The sequence below is a fragment of the Asparagus officinalis genome, chromosome 8, assembly GCF_001876935.1.
Source record: "Asparagus officinalis chromosome 8, Aspof.V1, whole genome shotgun sequence".
NCBI lineage: Eukaryota > Viridiplantae > Streptophyta > Magnoliopsida > Asparagales > Asparagaceae > Asparagus > Asparagus officinalis.
In genome coordinates, this window is record NC_033801.1 from 106476239 (window position 1) to 106490313 (window position 14075).

Here is a 14075-nt window from a genome sequence, read left to right on the forward strand (position 1 = left end):
GGTTAGGGACCATGACCCATTATTTATAGATGTTATACATTTATAATTTAGCCCCTCAATAAATCACAATTACAACCTGGTATCTGCACATATAACCCCATGATTATATTTAAATACCCATTAACCCAACTTAATTGATCACTTTAGTGGGTTATCCTGAAAGATAGCAATACACATTGATTAATCATATGTGCCCACAAATAGATTTATTAGATTAAATCCAACAATCTCCCACTTGGGCACCATATGATTCCTTAAATTGTGTATAACCTTATGAGCTCAAAAATTGCTATCACTGAAAAGGTATTTCCGAACAATCTCGTCCATTGACTATATCAATATAGGATTAAAGCGGCCTTCGTCATATTTATCGTGACTCGACCCATCAATGGTCACATATACCAATACAATCAAACGACATAGATCAATCATGGATGTGCAGCATGAAAATTACATGCAATGTGATCAGTACATGTCTATTTTCAACTGGTCCTCCTTAGTGAGGTCAAAACCAAACATAATGTAACAGAGTGTCTTAACTGAATACTTTATTCTGATCAGACAATACAACCAAACATAAAGCACCACAAATACAAACTCCCACTAAAACATAATATCCTCAAATAATACCACACCCATATGAGCAGTATGCTCATGAAAGACCTTGAGTGGCAATCCCTTAGTAAGAGGATCAGCTATCATGGAGTTTGTCCCAATGTGCTCTATAGATATTTGTCCACTCTGTACCCTTTCTTTCACAACCAGGAACTTAATGTCAATATGTTTTGACTTAGTTGAGCTCCTGTTGTTATTGGAATACATTACTGCAGATTTATTGTCACAATATAACCTTAGTGGTCTTTCAACATTTTCCAAAATGCGCAGTCCCGTGACAAAATTTCGCAGCCATATTCCCTGATTGGATGCCTCATAGCAAGCTACAAATTCTGCTGCCATAGTGGAGGAAGCTACTAGTGTTTGTTTGACACTTTTCCATGATATAGCTCCTCCTGCTAACATATAAATGTAGCCTGATGTAGACTTCCTGCTATCTTGGCATCCAGCAAAATCAGAGTCCGAATACCCAATGACCTCTAATTTCTCTGATTTTCTGTATGTGAGCATGTAATCTTTTGTTTTCTGAAGATACCTCATAACCCTTTTGACTGCTATCCAATGATCCATACCAGGGTTGCTTAAGTATCTGCCTAACATCCCAACAATGTACGCAATATCCGGACGCGTACATACCTGAGCATACATTAGACTTCCTACAGCCGAAGCATAAGGAATCTTCTGCATTTCCTGAATTTCAAGGTTACCTTTAGGGCACTGATTGAGACTAAACTTGTCTCCTTTAGCAACAGGGGTGTCACCTGGTCTGCAATCTTGCATGCCAAACCTTTTAAGTACCTTATCGATATAGCTCTTTTGTGATAATCCAAGAATACCCCGAGAGCGATCTCGATGTATCTGGATCCCTAATATAAAAGAGGCGTCCCCAAGATCTTTCATCTCAAAATTCTTTGATAGAAATCTCTTGGTTTCGTGCAACATGCCTATATCATTAGTGGCAAGCAAGATGTCATCGACATACAGAACCAGAAAAATATACTTACTCCCACTGAACTTGTGATATACACAGTCATCAACAATGTTCATCTCAAAACCGAACGAGATAACTATTTGTTGAAACTTATGATACCATTGACGAGGAGCTTGCTTGAGTCCATAGATGGATTTCCTTAATTTGCAAACCATATTCTTTGGGTCTCCTGACACAAAGTTTTCTGGTTGCACCATATAAATCATCTCATCAATGTCTCCATTGAGAAATGCAGTCTTAACATCCATCTGATGTAACTCAAGGTCATAATGAGCAACAAGTGCCATGATTATTCTGAAAGAGTCTTTCGATGAAACCGGAGAGAAAGTCTCTGTATAATCAATGCCTTCCTTTTGAGTATAGCCTTTAGCCACAAGACGTGCCTTATACCTCTCCACATTACCATTTGCATCCCGCTTGGTTTTAAAAATCCATTTACAACCAATTGGTTTTGCACCTTCTGGTAATGGGACAAGTTCCCAAACCTTATTGTCTTGCATAGACTTATACTCTTCATTCATGGCATCAATCCACTGTTGAGAGTTAGAACTTTTCATGGCCTGAGAGAAGTTGATTGGATCATCTTTCAACATTCCACTACTTTCCTCATGTTCTTGAAGAAATACAATGTAATCATCCGAAATAGTATTTCTCCTTTCTCTCGTGGATCTCCTTAATGGCACTAGTTCTTGAGGTTGTTGAGTTTGTTCTTCTGGAACAGGGAGTTGTTCAACATTGTCATCTTGAGGTTCCGGATTTACTTCTTGAGCAACAACAGGTATAGGAACCTGAATATTATCAGAAGTAACTGTATGGATTGGATCTGAGTCCAATTCCTCCTCAAAAGCAATGTCTCTAACCTTATTTCTCCCCCCAAACTCAACATCCTCAAAGAATGTTGTTGTTCCCGTCTCAAAAATATTCCTTATAGTGGGATCATAAAACTTATAGCCCCTAGAGCGTTCAGAGTATCCAATAAAGTAGCTGCTAACTGTTTTGGAGTCTAATTTCTTTTCATTTGGCCTATAAGGCCTTGCCTCAGCTGGACATCCCCAAATATGTAAATGTTTTAAACTAGGCTTTCGACCAGTCCAAAGCTCAAAAGGTGTTTTAGCAACTGCTTTACTTGGTACTCTATTCAGAATGTAAGCTGCTGTCTTAAGTGTTTCTCCCCAGAGAGACTCTGGTAAAGAAGAATGAGCAATCATACTTCTTACCATATCCTTAAGAGTCCTATTTCGTCTTTCACCTACACCATTCATGCTAGGTGAATCCGGCATGGTGTACTGTGGGACGATACCGCATTCCTCTAGGTATCTAGCAAATGGTCCTGGACGTTGTTCAACTGAACCATCATATCTATCGTAGTACTGACCACCACGATCAGATCTGACGGTTTTAATTCTTCTGTTGAGTTGATTCTCAACTTCAGCTTTATAGGCTTTGAACATGTCTAGAGACTCAGATTTTTCATGAATAAGATATAGGTGCCCATAACGTGAGTAATCGTCTATGAATGATATAAAATATTGTTGACCATTCCAGGATTCCGTAGGGAATGGCCCACAAATATCCGTATGTATCAATTCTAAGACATCCGAAGATCTGTTGGCACCTAATCTTTTCACTTTGGTCTGTTTTCCCTTGATACATTCAACACATACGTCGAAGTCCGAAAAATCAAGGGAATCCAAAATGCCATCAGACACAAGACGCTCAACTCTACCTTTTGAGATATGACCTAAGCGCTTATGCCATAATGTCGCCGAATTTTCCTTATTTAATTTACGCTTAGTACCACGTGATTCCACATGCAAGGATTCATTGTAAGAAGCAATTGTATCAAGCAAATATAGGTTGTCATAAATTGGTACTACAAAAGTATTTTTTAAGTCCAAATAAGAACCAGTTCCTAACAACAACCTAAAGTGCCCAATTGCTTCCACATCTACCGATTGTCCGTTGCCCACAAAGATGTATCTTTCAATATCACTTGGCTTTCGGTAGCTCAGGCAACCCTGCATAGAAACACTTATGTGAGTAGTAGCACATGAGTCTAACCACCAAGTATTTCTAGGTACTGAAGCTAAATTAACATCAGAACAGACCAAAGTAAGGAACGTACCCTTATTATCACGCCAGGTGTGATATTTTGTACAGTCCTTCTTTACATGTCCAGTCTTCTTACAGAAGAAACAACTTTGATTATCCTTATGTTGTTTCTTCTCAACTGGACCCTTAGCAGCTTCCTTATCATTCTTCCTTTTCTTGCCCTTATCCTTAGAGGCATAGGCCAAATGAGCACTTTCTGTCTTATCTTGCTTCAACCTGTCTTCTTCTTGCACACAGTATGAAATGAGCTCATTTAGAGTCCATTTCTCCTTTTGACAGTTATAACTGACCTTAAATTGGTTAAACTGTGCAGGAAGAGACAACAAAACCAGATGCACTAATAACTCGTCACAAAGATCGAGTTTAAGTGCCTTAAGCTTTGAAGCAATATGAGACATTTCCATAATGTACTCCCTGATATTTCCTTTGCCCTTATACTTCATTGAAATCAAGCGAGCTAAAAGCGTGCTTGTTTCTACCTTATCGTTTTTCGCAAAACGCTTCTCAATTTCGGCAAGGAAATCTTTAGCCTTAGTAATCCCTTCGGATTCTATGCCCCTGAAGGCTTCCGGAACGCCGCGCTTAATGATCATAAGACTCATGCGATTTGAACGCTCCCACTTCTCATGCTCCTTCTTTGCATCAGGAGTGCTATCCGCATTGAGAGGTTGGGGTTGTTCAGTTCTTAATGCATAGTCAAGATCCATGCAGCCAAGAACAATTAATATGTTCTCTTTCCAAACCTTGAAGTTTGTCCCATTTAGCATGGGAATTGAGTTGATGTTAGCAGAAATTGTTGCAGCAGATGCATTAGCTGAAATAAAACAACAAATGCTCACATCAATAACCATAATCAATAAAATTCAAATAATGACAATCCCCATCCAAGATACCGGCACAACATTAATATCAAGTCTTTGGACAGTAATATTAACTTGTAAGTGATACCTTGTTGCAATGATCAAACATTGACAATAACTCATGTCAAATAATGAAACTATCTTTGGATCGATTCATTATTCACATGTAAACCTTATAATTGTCACACGCTTATCATCGCAGATGTGTATACAGTCTAAATAAATATTAACCTTCCTTTGGGCCGATTAAATATTTACACGAAAGCATACACACAAACATCTCACATTCCTCATGAACAATCTACACAAGAGAGGTTACTTTGGCAACTTCTTGTTTCAATTAATCAATTGGAGTGAGAGACAACCTTAATACCCTAGTGTCATAATATTTGAATTAAATAATTAATTAAAAACCAAATTAGATTTAACTTTTAATTTAAATCAACTGAATTTCCAAAAACTTAATTGGGGTCTCACAGCTTAATTAGGGCCCATAACTTAATTGAATAAATTAAGTATACCAAAGTGGACCCATGAAAAGCCGAGGCTTAACCATAGTGAACACGAAGTTCGCTTGACTTCGAACGCGAGGTTCGACTGTATTGAGTACGAGACTCACTTAAGCACGAACGCGAGGTGGTTCGTTTGAAAAATGAACGCGAGGTTCAACTTGAGAACGAACGCGAGGTTCGTTAAAAAAAATGAACGCGAGGTTCGACTGAAGTACGAACGCGAGGTTCGACTGAAGCACGAACGCGAGGTTCGTCTGAAGCATGAACGTGAGGTTCGTCTGAAGCACGAACGCGAGGTTCGTCTGAAATGAACGCGAGGTTCAACTTAAGTTGAGCGCGAGGCTCACCTGAGAACTGAACGCGAGGTTCACCTTAGAACGAACGCGCGGTTCGTTAAAATTGAGCTTGACGCTCACCTGAGTTGAACGCGAGGTTCACCTTAGAACGAACGCGAGGTTCGTTAAAATTGAGCTTGACGCTCACCTGAGTTGAACGCGAGGTTCACCTTAGAACGAACGCGAGGTTCGTTAAAATTGAGCTTGACGCTCACCTGAGTTGAGCGCGAGGCTCACATGAGAACGAACGCGAAGTTCGTTAAAATTGAGCTTGACGCTCACCTGAGTTGAGCGCGAGGCTCACATGAGAACGAACGCGAAGTTCGTTAAAATTGAGCTTGACGCTCACCTGAGTTGAGCGCGAGGCTCACATGAGAACGAACACGAAGTTCGTTAAAATTGAGCTTGACGCTCACCTAAGTTGAGTGCGAGGCTCACATGAGAGCGAACACAAAGTTCGTTAAAATTGAGCTTGACGCTCACCTGAGTTGAGCGCGAGGCTCACATGAGAACGAACGCGAAGTTCGTTAAAATTGAGCTTGACGCTCACCTGAGTTGAGCGCGAGGCTCACATGAGAACTGAACGCGAAGTTCGGTTAAATTTGAGAACGAACGCGAGGTTCGTTTGAGGTAACCACCTCCTTAATTTTCGCCACGTTTTCACGCACGAACCCTTAGGGTTTCAAACTGAAACCACCGCCATTAAATCAAAAACAGATCTAGAATCGAAAAAATGAGTTTTCTTGATCCAGATCCAAGAAAAAAATCACCAAAAAATCCAAAAAGTTACTGTTCATCCGGAAAAAAACTTTACTGCTCATCCGAAAATTTTTTGTTGCTATTCATCCGAATAAAAAATTTACTGTTCATCCGAAAAACAAAACTGAATCTTTAACCAGAGATTTAAGATCAGAAAACCCAATAAAACTTAAATCCCTAAGAATTAATCAAGGTGGCTCTGATGCCACTTGTTAGATCTAAACCAAAACTTGAGATCTAAAACCATATAGCCATGATTAATTCAAAGAGATTAACAAGAATTAAAAGAGCGGAAGCTTATACCTGAATCCATAGAAGAAATCTTGATTTGGGTTTCAATGATCTTCTAACCTTAGGGTTTCTCTAAATCCGAATTTCTCTCTCTAGATGGGGGTGAAGAGAATTAGAGAGTGTAACCCTAGGTTAGGGACCATAACCCCTTATTTATAGATGTTGTACATTTGTAATTTAGCCCCTCAATAAATCACAATTACAACCTGGTATCTGCACATATAACCCCATGATTATATTTAAATACCCATTAACCCAACTTAATTGATCACTTTAGTGGGTTATCCTGAAAGATAGCAATACACATTGATTAATCATATGTGCCCACAAATAGATTTATTAGATTAAATCCAACAATTCATTCTCTTAATCATATATTGTCGTATTGTCGATGTCTAAAACTTAAGAATTACCCAGGTAAGTCAAAAATTTGAAATTGGTATTTCGTGAAATGTGCCCAATGAAAAAAGAATCATCCTTATCATCATTAAGTAGAGGTTTTAAAAATTTGATCTGTATACACAAAATTGTCATAATTACAAATTTACGCCCAAATAAAGAATCAAAGTATTTGACTATGTGCAACACACGTGCATCCTACCAAGTGTGTATGTGTGTGTAGGAAGAAATGTATATGAACTCACAGCTCATTTTGCAAAATAAGCTACCCAATAACTTCAATAGTGTTTAGGTTGGTATGGGGTCTTGTGTTTTTGGATGTGTAGCTCATTTGCTAGTTCAAACCCATCGGCCTCATTTATGTGTGCGTGTTTTTATGATCTACAGATAGGTTATATTCTGTATCCGTGTCATATTTGCATTCCTCCTTGCTTACACCAATTCCTTTTCTTTAATAAGAAAGCAATGAATTTATTAACTTATGAAATCATGTCTTACAACCTTGGTCAATAATAATGGCATTTCATCCGCCCATATCTTGCTATATATGCAACACAGATGCAAAAAAGTGAGCAACCTGATTCCCCTTGCTCTTTACAAATAAAAATAGACACTCTCTAATAGAGATGTGTTGGGGAATTTAGTCTCCCCGCCTACTGCGATCTGCGCAACTCGAAAACCAACCCACAATCAACAAGATAGAAAATAACCATAATTAAGAAGAAAGAACACCAAGATTTACGTGGTTCGGTCGACCAACTTTGACCTACGTTCATGGGGCAACAATATGAGAAATTCACTATGTATCAGGGAGAACTACAAGAGGAGCCACTCAACTCTTGTCTCTCAATCTCTCAACCTTACATACATAATCAACTCTTATATTCTCTCCAAAGCCATCTCCTTACAATCTTTTGAATGGACAAAGACTGCGAAACCCTCTCCCAATGATGTAATCTTTTGTACGGATAAAGACTACAAAACCCTTACCTGTCGCACAATATTCTTGAATCAAGCTAAGCCCTCTGCTAACCCTAGATTACAAGAATATTGGCTCTCTCTCATCTGCTTAGTTTTTCCTCCAACAATGGAAGAATATATATAGGAAAATCAAAACCCTATCTCTAACCTAACTTCCTAATTAGAATAGGATTCAAATTCCTAATCATGATAATACTCAATTTCCTAATCATGATAGATCTCTAACCCTATCTAATTCTCATGAAGTTATACAAAGAATCAAATATATAATCCCAACAATCTCCACCTTGGATTTGATTCCCAAACCCCCTTGAAGATATATCATTGTCATCTTGAAACTTTGCCTCTCCCGCTAGAGTCTTCTATTTCTTTCGCACTTCAAATCGAAGCACGTGCACTCCAACTGGATGCTCCTATGACCCTCACTTTCATCTATCTTGCTGTGAAGCCTCCACCTCTCTTGTGCGCACCAAGAGATCCACCACCTCTAACATTAGAAGCAAATCAACCATGTTTCTCCTTCCGAACTGAACTTGACAGTAGCCTTCCCCCACTTGCTGTCCTTATACCGCACCTGCATCGCTCGTCAAACTATATCGGTGCACCTCTCCTACTCCACACTACGAGCCAGATGCCTCTATCTCCTCCATCACTTGGCTTGGATCGAATATGAGCACTCATCATCTTCAATTCCAATTCCACCATCTCCATCAATATGTGTGTCACTCAGCCGTGCCTGCTTGCAAGCTCCACCTAATCTGACACTATCCTCCTCGAGTCTACACACTAACCAACTACTGCTCTCACGATGACTCTGAATAATTATATGCTGACAACTCTACTGCTAGAATCATATCTGATTCTCTACACTAGTCTCATCCGTCGCATACTTATTTTCCCTATCTACGATTAGATTTGTCTCGTCATCACCATCAGAACTTTTAAGCACTTTATAACCAATCTGAGCATAATCTAAAAAAAATCAAACCCTCCCATCATGTTTAGAGCACTCCAAAACCTACAAATCGGCTCCTGGATCGTCGTGTTCCACCTTCGATTCACTGATCTACACCCCGATCAACGACATCCATTGGATTTGGATCCAGAACACCAAACTCCATCAATACTCCACATCATATTTTTTCACCCTATGTGAACTTTCTCTCTTGTTGCTACAGTATTCCCGTGCTACAATACCTTCTTTTTTTTTCCTTTTTTTCCATTCATCTTGATTCCTGTAACGCCGCCAATCTTTACTTTTGTACAGCGTCTATCTTGCGAACTCGCTATCCATCATCATGGCTCTAATACCACTTGTTGGGGAATTTAGTCTCCCCGCTTACTGCGATCTGCACAACTCATAAGACAACCAACAATCAACAAGATAGAAAATAACCATAATTAAGAAGAAAGAACACCAAGATTTACATGTTGGCCTTCTTGTTTTGATGATGTTTAACAAACAATTTACTTCTAATGTTGTTTGTCTAGTGTTTGTGCTTTCGTATTTATTCTAGGCAAATAACAAGTTGGAGGATGGATGGAATAGAGCCTCAACGATTATATTCAATGGAGGTTGGCGGAATAGTGGAGTGAAGCCTATGCATTCAAGTCAAGATCCAAGTTTAAGCTTCTTCTGCAATATTTACCAAGAAGAGCTTCATTGAAGATCACAAGCTTTGGTAAATTAGTTTAGGTGTTATATTATGTGTGTTCAATACTTCAAGCTCAATTTCATACACACACACACACACACACACACACACACACGTTTATTTTGATTTATCGTTGTTTTGGATTATAGACTTATTAACACGATTATATATCTTTTATCAAGTCTATAAACCTATTGGAAAGTGTTTTGAAATTTGTTTGGAATGAATTTTTCAAAATCAAGTTTTAACAAGTTTTGTTCGTGCATGTTTAAAGCTCATGTTCGTGCATGTTTTTACAAAACAGATGAGTTTTCATAATTGGGAAATGTGATTTGAAAAATTTCTTTGTTTACATGTTTATCTTCATATATAAAAATATTTCCCCAAGTTTTACTAATTTAGGAGTTGTTTTGTTATTTTCAATTGAATTTACAATATCGAGTTTTCAGTAAGTTTTTCAGAAACTATTTATCTGTGTTAAAACATTTATTTCTATCAACTGGGAAGCGATTTTTCCGAAATTATTTCTCTAACATGTTAATCTACATGTCTAGAACCTTCTCTCAAAATTTCATGATTTTTGGAGTTGATTTACTATTTTTAATTGATTTTACAAAAATCAGATACGCAAATTTCCAGAATCTGTCAAAACCTGAAATTGTTTGTGCAAGTTGCTACAGTATGATCGACCGCCACGGTCAACCGTGCTACAGTGCGTTCGACCGTGGCGGTCGACCATACGCAGTCCAGAGAGCAGTTTTTGAGTTTTTCTTCTCGCGGTCGACCGCGACGGTCGACCGCCAATGTTACCGTTGCATAGTAACGGTAACTTGCTGTTTTTTGTCTTTTAGTGGATTTTTGGGGTTTTTGGGGTTGTTTTCTTCTACCCTATATATACCCCAATATATTTATCATTTCATATATAATGAGAGTGTTTTAAACAAGTTTTAGAATGTTTTAATAAGGGTTTAAGTTTGGTTTAAAGTTTGTTTAAAAAGCTTTTAAGCAATTGAGAGTTTGATTTTGTGAAATCAATTTCACAAGAGCTAGAAGAGATCATCACTTGGTGTTTGAGCTTCAATCCATCTCTCTCTCTCTCTCTTGTCATCTAGAGAAGTTTTCCTAAACTCAATTCTAGCTTTTATTTATAATTATTTGTTTATTATCATTTCTATTAAGCTAGTATTTACATTTGAGTTTAGTTGATTTTATTTCACTCATTGTTTACACACACCCACTTGAGCTTATTGTATTTTCATACATAGTATATTTGGGTTGGTGAGAGTTATAACATTAAGTGTGAGCCTACATTGAGTTCTTATCTATTATAGAGAACAAATCATTTATTATATTGTGAGATTGTAAAGTTTTCGGTGAGCTAGAAAACCGAGTGAGAGTGTGAGGTGTGAACGTTGATCAGTGAGCGTTAAAAACCGACATTATAAGGTGTAAATGTTATTCGGGTAAGCGTAGAAAACCCGGTTGTGGTAGTGGAGATCTTCTCGAGGTGAGAAGCGGAGACATAGGTCAAGTGGTTAGACCGAACTCCGTGATCATATCATTTGTTTGTGACAATGAATACGGCTTCTGGGTCATCGACAGAATCACCAAATAGGAAATCGCTCTTTCGAAGAGGCTGAGTAGAGCTGGCGTCCTTCACAAAAGGCGCATCTGTGATTAGCTGGCGAATAGCTCGATGACCACCTTCCCTCACCACTTGGGCAACCTCAGTCGACGTGTCCGAAGCAAACTGAGGGGTAGCTGGAATAGGGGAAGGATCGTTGGAGTTCGAATAATGCTCGCCACGCCGTCCATATATTGCGTGGGACGGGAATGATCCAGAAGGGTACCCCACTGCAAAATAGACAGTTAAACACTGGTTAGTCTCGATTATAAAAGGAAATTGAACTCATCTTACAAATAGCTAAGATAGAGTCATTGCCTTATAAAGGGTGAGACGATTTGGCCACATTGTACAATCACAAAACAGGGTATGTCGACAACATATCCCTGCCTTATAAAACGCAATGTAGTGTCAAATCGCCCCCTTTAATTTTGAGATATGGTTTTGACCAAGCAAAACATATCTTTGAAGCGTCGATCCTCACCAAGGAGAATCAAGGCTTTTCCCGATCGCCTCACCAAGGAGAGCAAAATGGGGTAAAAGGACTAATTTGCAAATTCTCAGAAGAAGAGGGTTAATTTGCAAAATTTCCATAAAGCGTCAATCCTCACCAAGGAGAATCAAGGCTCTTCCCGATTGCCTCGCCAAGGAGAACAACGTGGGGTTTAAAAAAGGGTCAATTTACAAATTTATAAGAAAAAAAGGGTTTGTTTGCAAAAAGTAGCTCACCAGCATAAGAGGGAGGCGCGCCATCAACCGACATGGCAGGGGAACGACCTCTCGAGGCGCGAGACATGACGGCCTGCAAAATAACTCAAAGGGTTAGATTCAAAAAATAATTTCAGCCCTAATTTTTTGCATAAAAACCCCTCAAAATTGCATTTTTACCCCCCTGAAAGATTAGCTCGAGGCATCAAATCACACCCTCAACCCTCACATATAACCCCACAAATGCATGAATTAAATTGAGCATGAAAAAGATCCAAATTGTGGAAGATTTACCTGAAGAAAGGCTCGAGATCCAACGAAGATGAGACCTTTTAGGAAACTTTCACCACGTGCTCGAGGGGTCTGAGAGGAATTCTAAAAAATGATTTTTTGAAGGATTTCTCAGTCAAGGATCCAAAGGAAACCCAGATCTCGGATAAATATCAAAGTTTCGAGGAGAAAAGACGCGGCCCTAGAGAGGAGAAGAAAAAGAGAGAAAAAGAGGAAAAGAGACCCCCTTTTATAATGTGGACCAAGGTGAACCGGACCGGGCCAAGTTGAACCGAACCGGACCAATCCAAATCAGTTCAAAAGAGACTGAATTAAGCGTCGAGACGACTTCAAATCAACTAAGGATCCCATCCTTGGTTTATTCCTGTCTCTCCCACACATTCGGAAGGAACGGATGAAATTTTTTGAGCCAAATTACTGCCTTTTTTTTTGCTCATTTTCAAGCCGGTTCAGCTTATTTTGAGCACGGAAATACTCCAATAAGGTATACGAGTATAAACTATTTCCTATTGTTGTTGAGAAGTTCCTGGAGAATATTTTTTCTAAAAATATTCTTAAGGATAACTCAATAACACGACGTCGGACAACGTGTCACAAGTGAGGATTCAACACCGACAATCGAGCGTTAGTTGCACGTCGAACCAACCAACACGAGTTAAAGATTGGAAAATCAGGAATCGACTTCAAGTTCAAATTCCAACAACGGTCAGACAATAAATGCAGCACCGGAACCCCTACAGGCATTCTACAAAGCACTGAATGGCCCGAAGGATTGAAGGAATACAGAACAAAAGTCATTTCCAGGTCCCGTTACACCGACAAAGGGTAGGGGCAATCATATCCAAAGCATTCCAGACTCTTCTATAAAAGAACGAGGCTGAAAAGCTTTGGAGGGGGTATCTGTAGGCGTATAAAACTGCTTATAGGTCCCTTGACACAGCTCGGCGCGATGATTCGACAAATCGACGAACGTTCAAGCAACGAAACGAACTAAAGAGGCTACAAAGCTAACGAACTGCATGTGAACAACGTTAGTGGTTCGGGGAGTCGACGGGTCTTCCAACAAAGTGGATTTGAACTCAAACACCGACTGAGTTTACTGCCAAATCCGGAATCAAGTCAACAAATCAACAAAACAACCGAACAACGGACAAAACAACCGGAAACAACGGAAAACGACAAAACCAGCGCACCTGGGGGAACTCGGCCCGAACCGAACCACCCTAAGGTGGCTCGGCCCAAGCCGAGCCACCCTAGGGTGGCTCGGTGGCCGAGCCACCCCAGGGTGGCTCGGCTAAGGCCGAGCCACCCTAGGGTGGCTCGGCCAAGGCCGAGCCACCTCAGGGTGGCTCGGCATGAGCCGAGCCACCCTCAGGTGGCCCGACTCCCCCCCCCTCTCTCTCTTGTGCACAAAGGCACAGTTCAGAGAGGCTATAAATAGGGGGGGTGGTTGTTCATTTGAGGGAGTTCTTCTGAAACTTTTGAGAGAGCCGAAACTCTGCCGGATTGTCACCTCAACTCGGAGATCTGAAGGCTTGAAGACTTGGAGACCCGGATTTTATTCTTAGCGAGCACCCGCACCGAAAAAGGCAGGAGTTCGAGAGAGTCTAATCCTCAGATCTACGTCGTTACACTCCGGATCTAAGCTTGGTTCTTAGATCCCGAGATTCGAGCGGTCGTTTCCTTGGTGAAACAATCCCTCCCGGCTATTATCTCCTTGGTGGGATAATACCCGTAATACGTCGTAGATCTGCTTGGATCCAGATCACGCGGTGGTCCACGGTAAGCAACCCCGGCGCAGGCAAAGAACCCACAGAAGCAAGAGACCGAATAACAGGATCTTGTGATTTGTTCGGTAAAAGAGAGAAGTTGTAATTTTGATTTCTTTGTTTTATTTTGATTTTCATTGTAAGCCGGATCTTATGAAAAGACCGGATCTCTT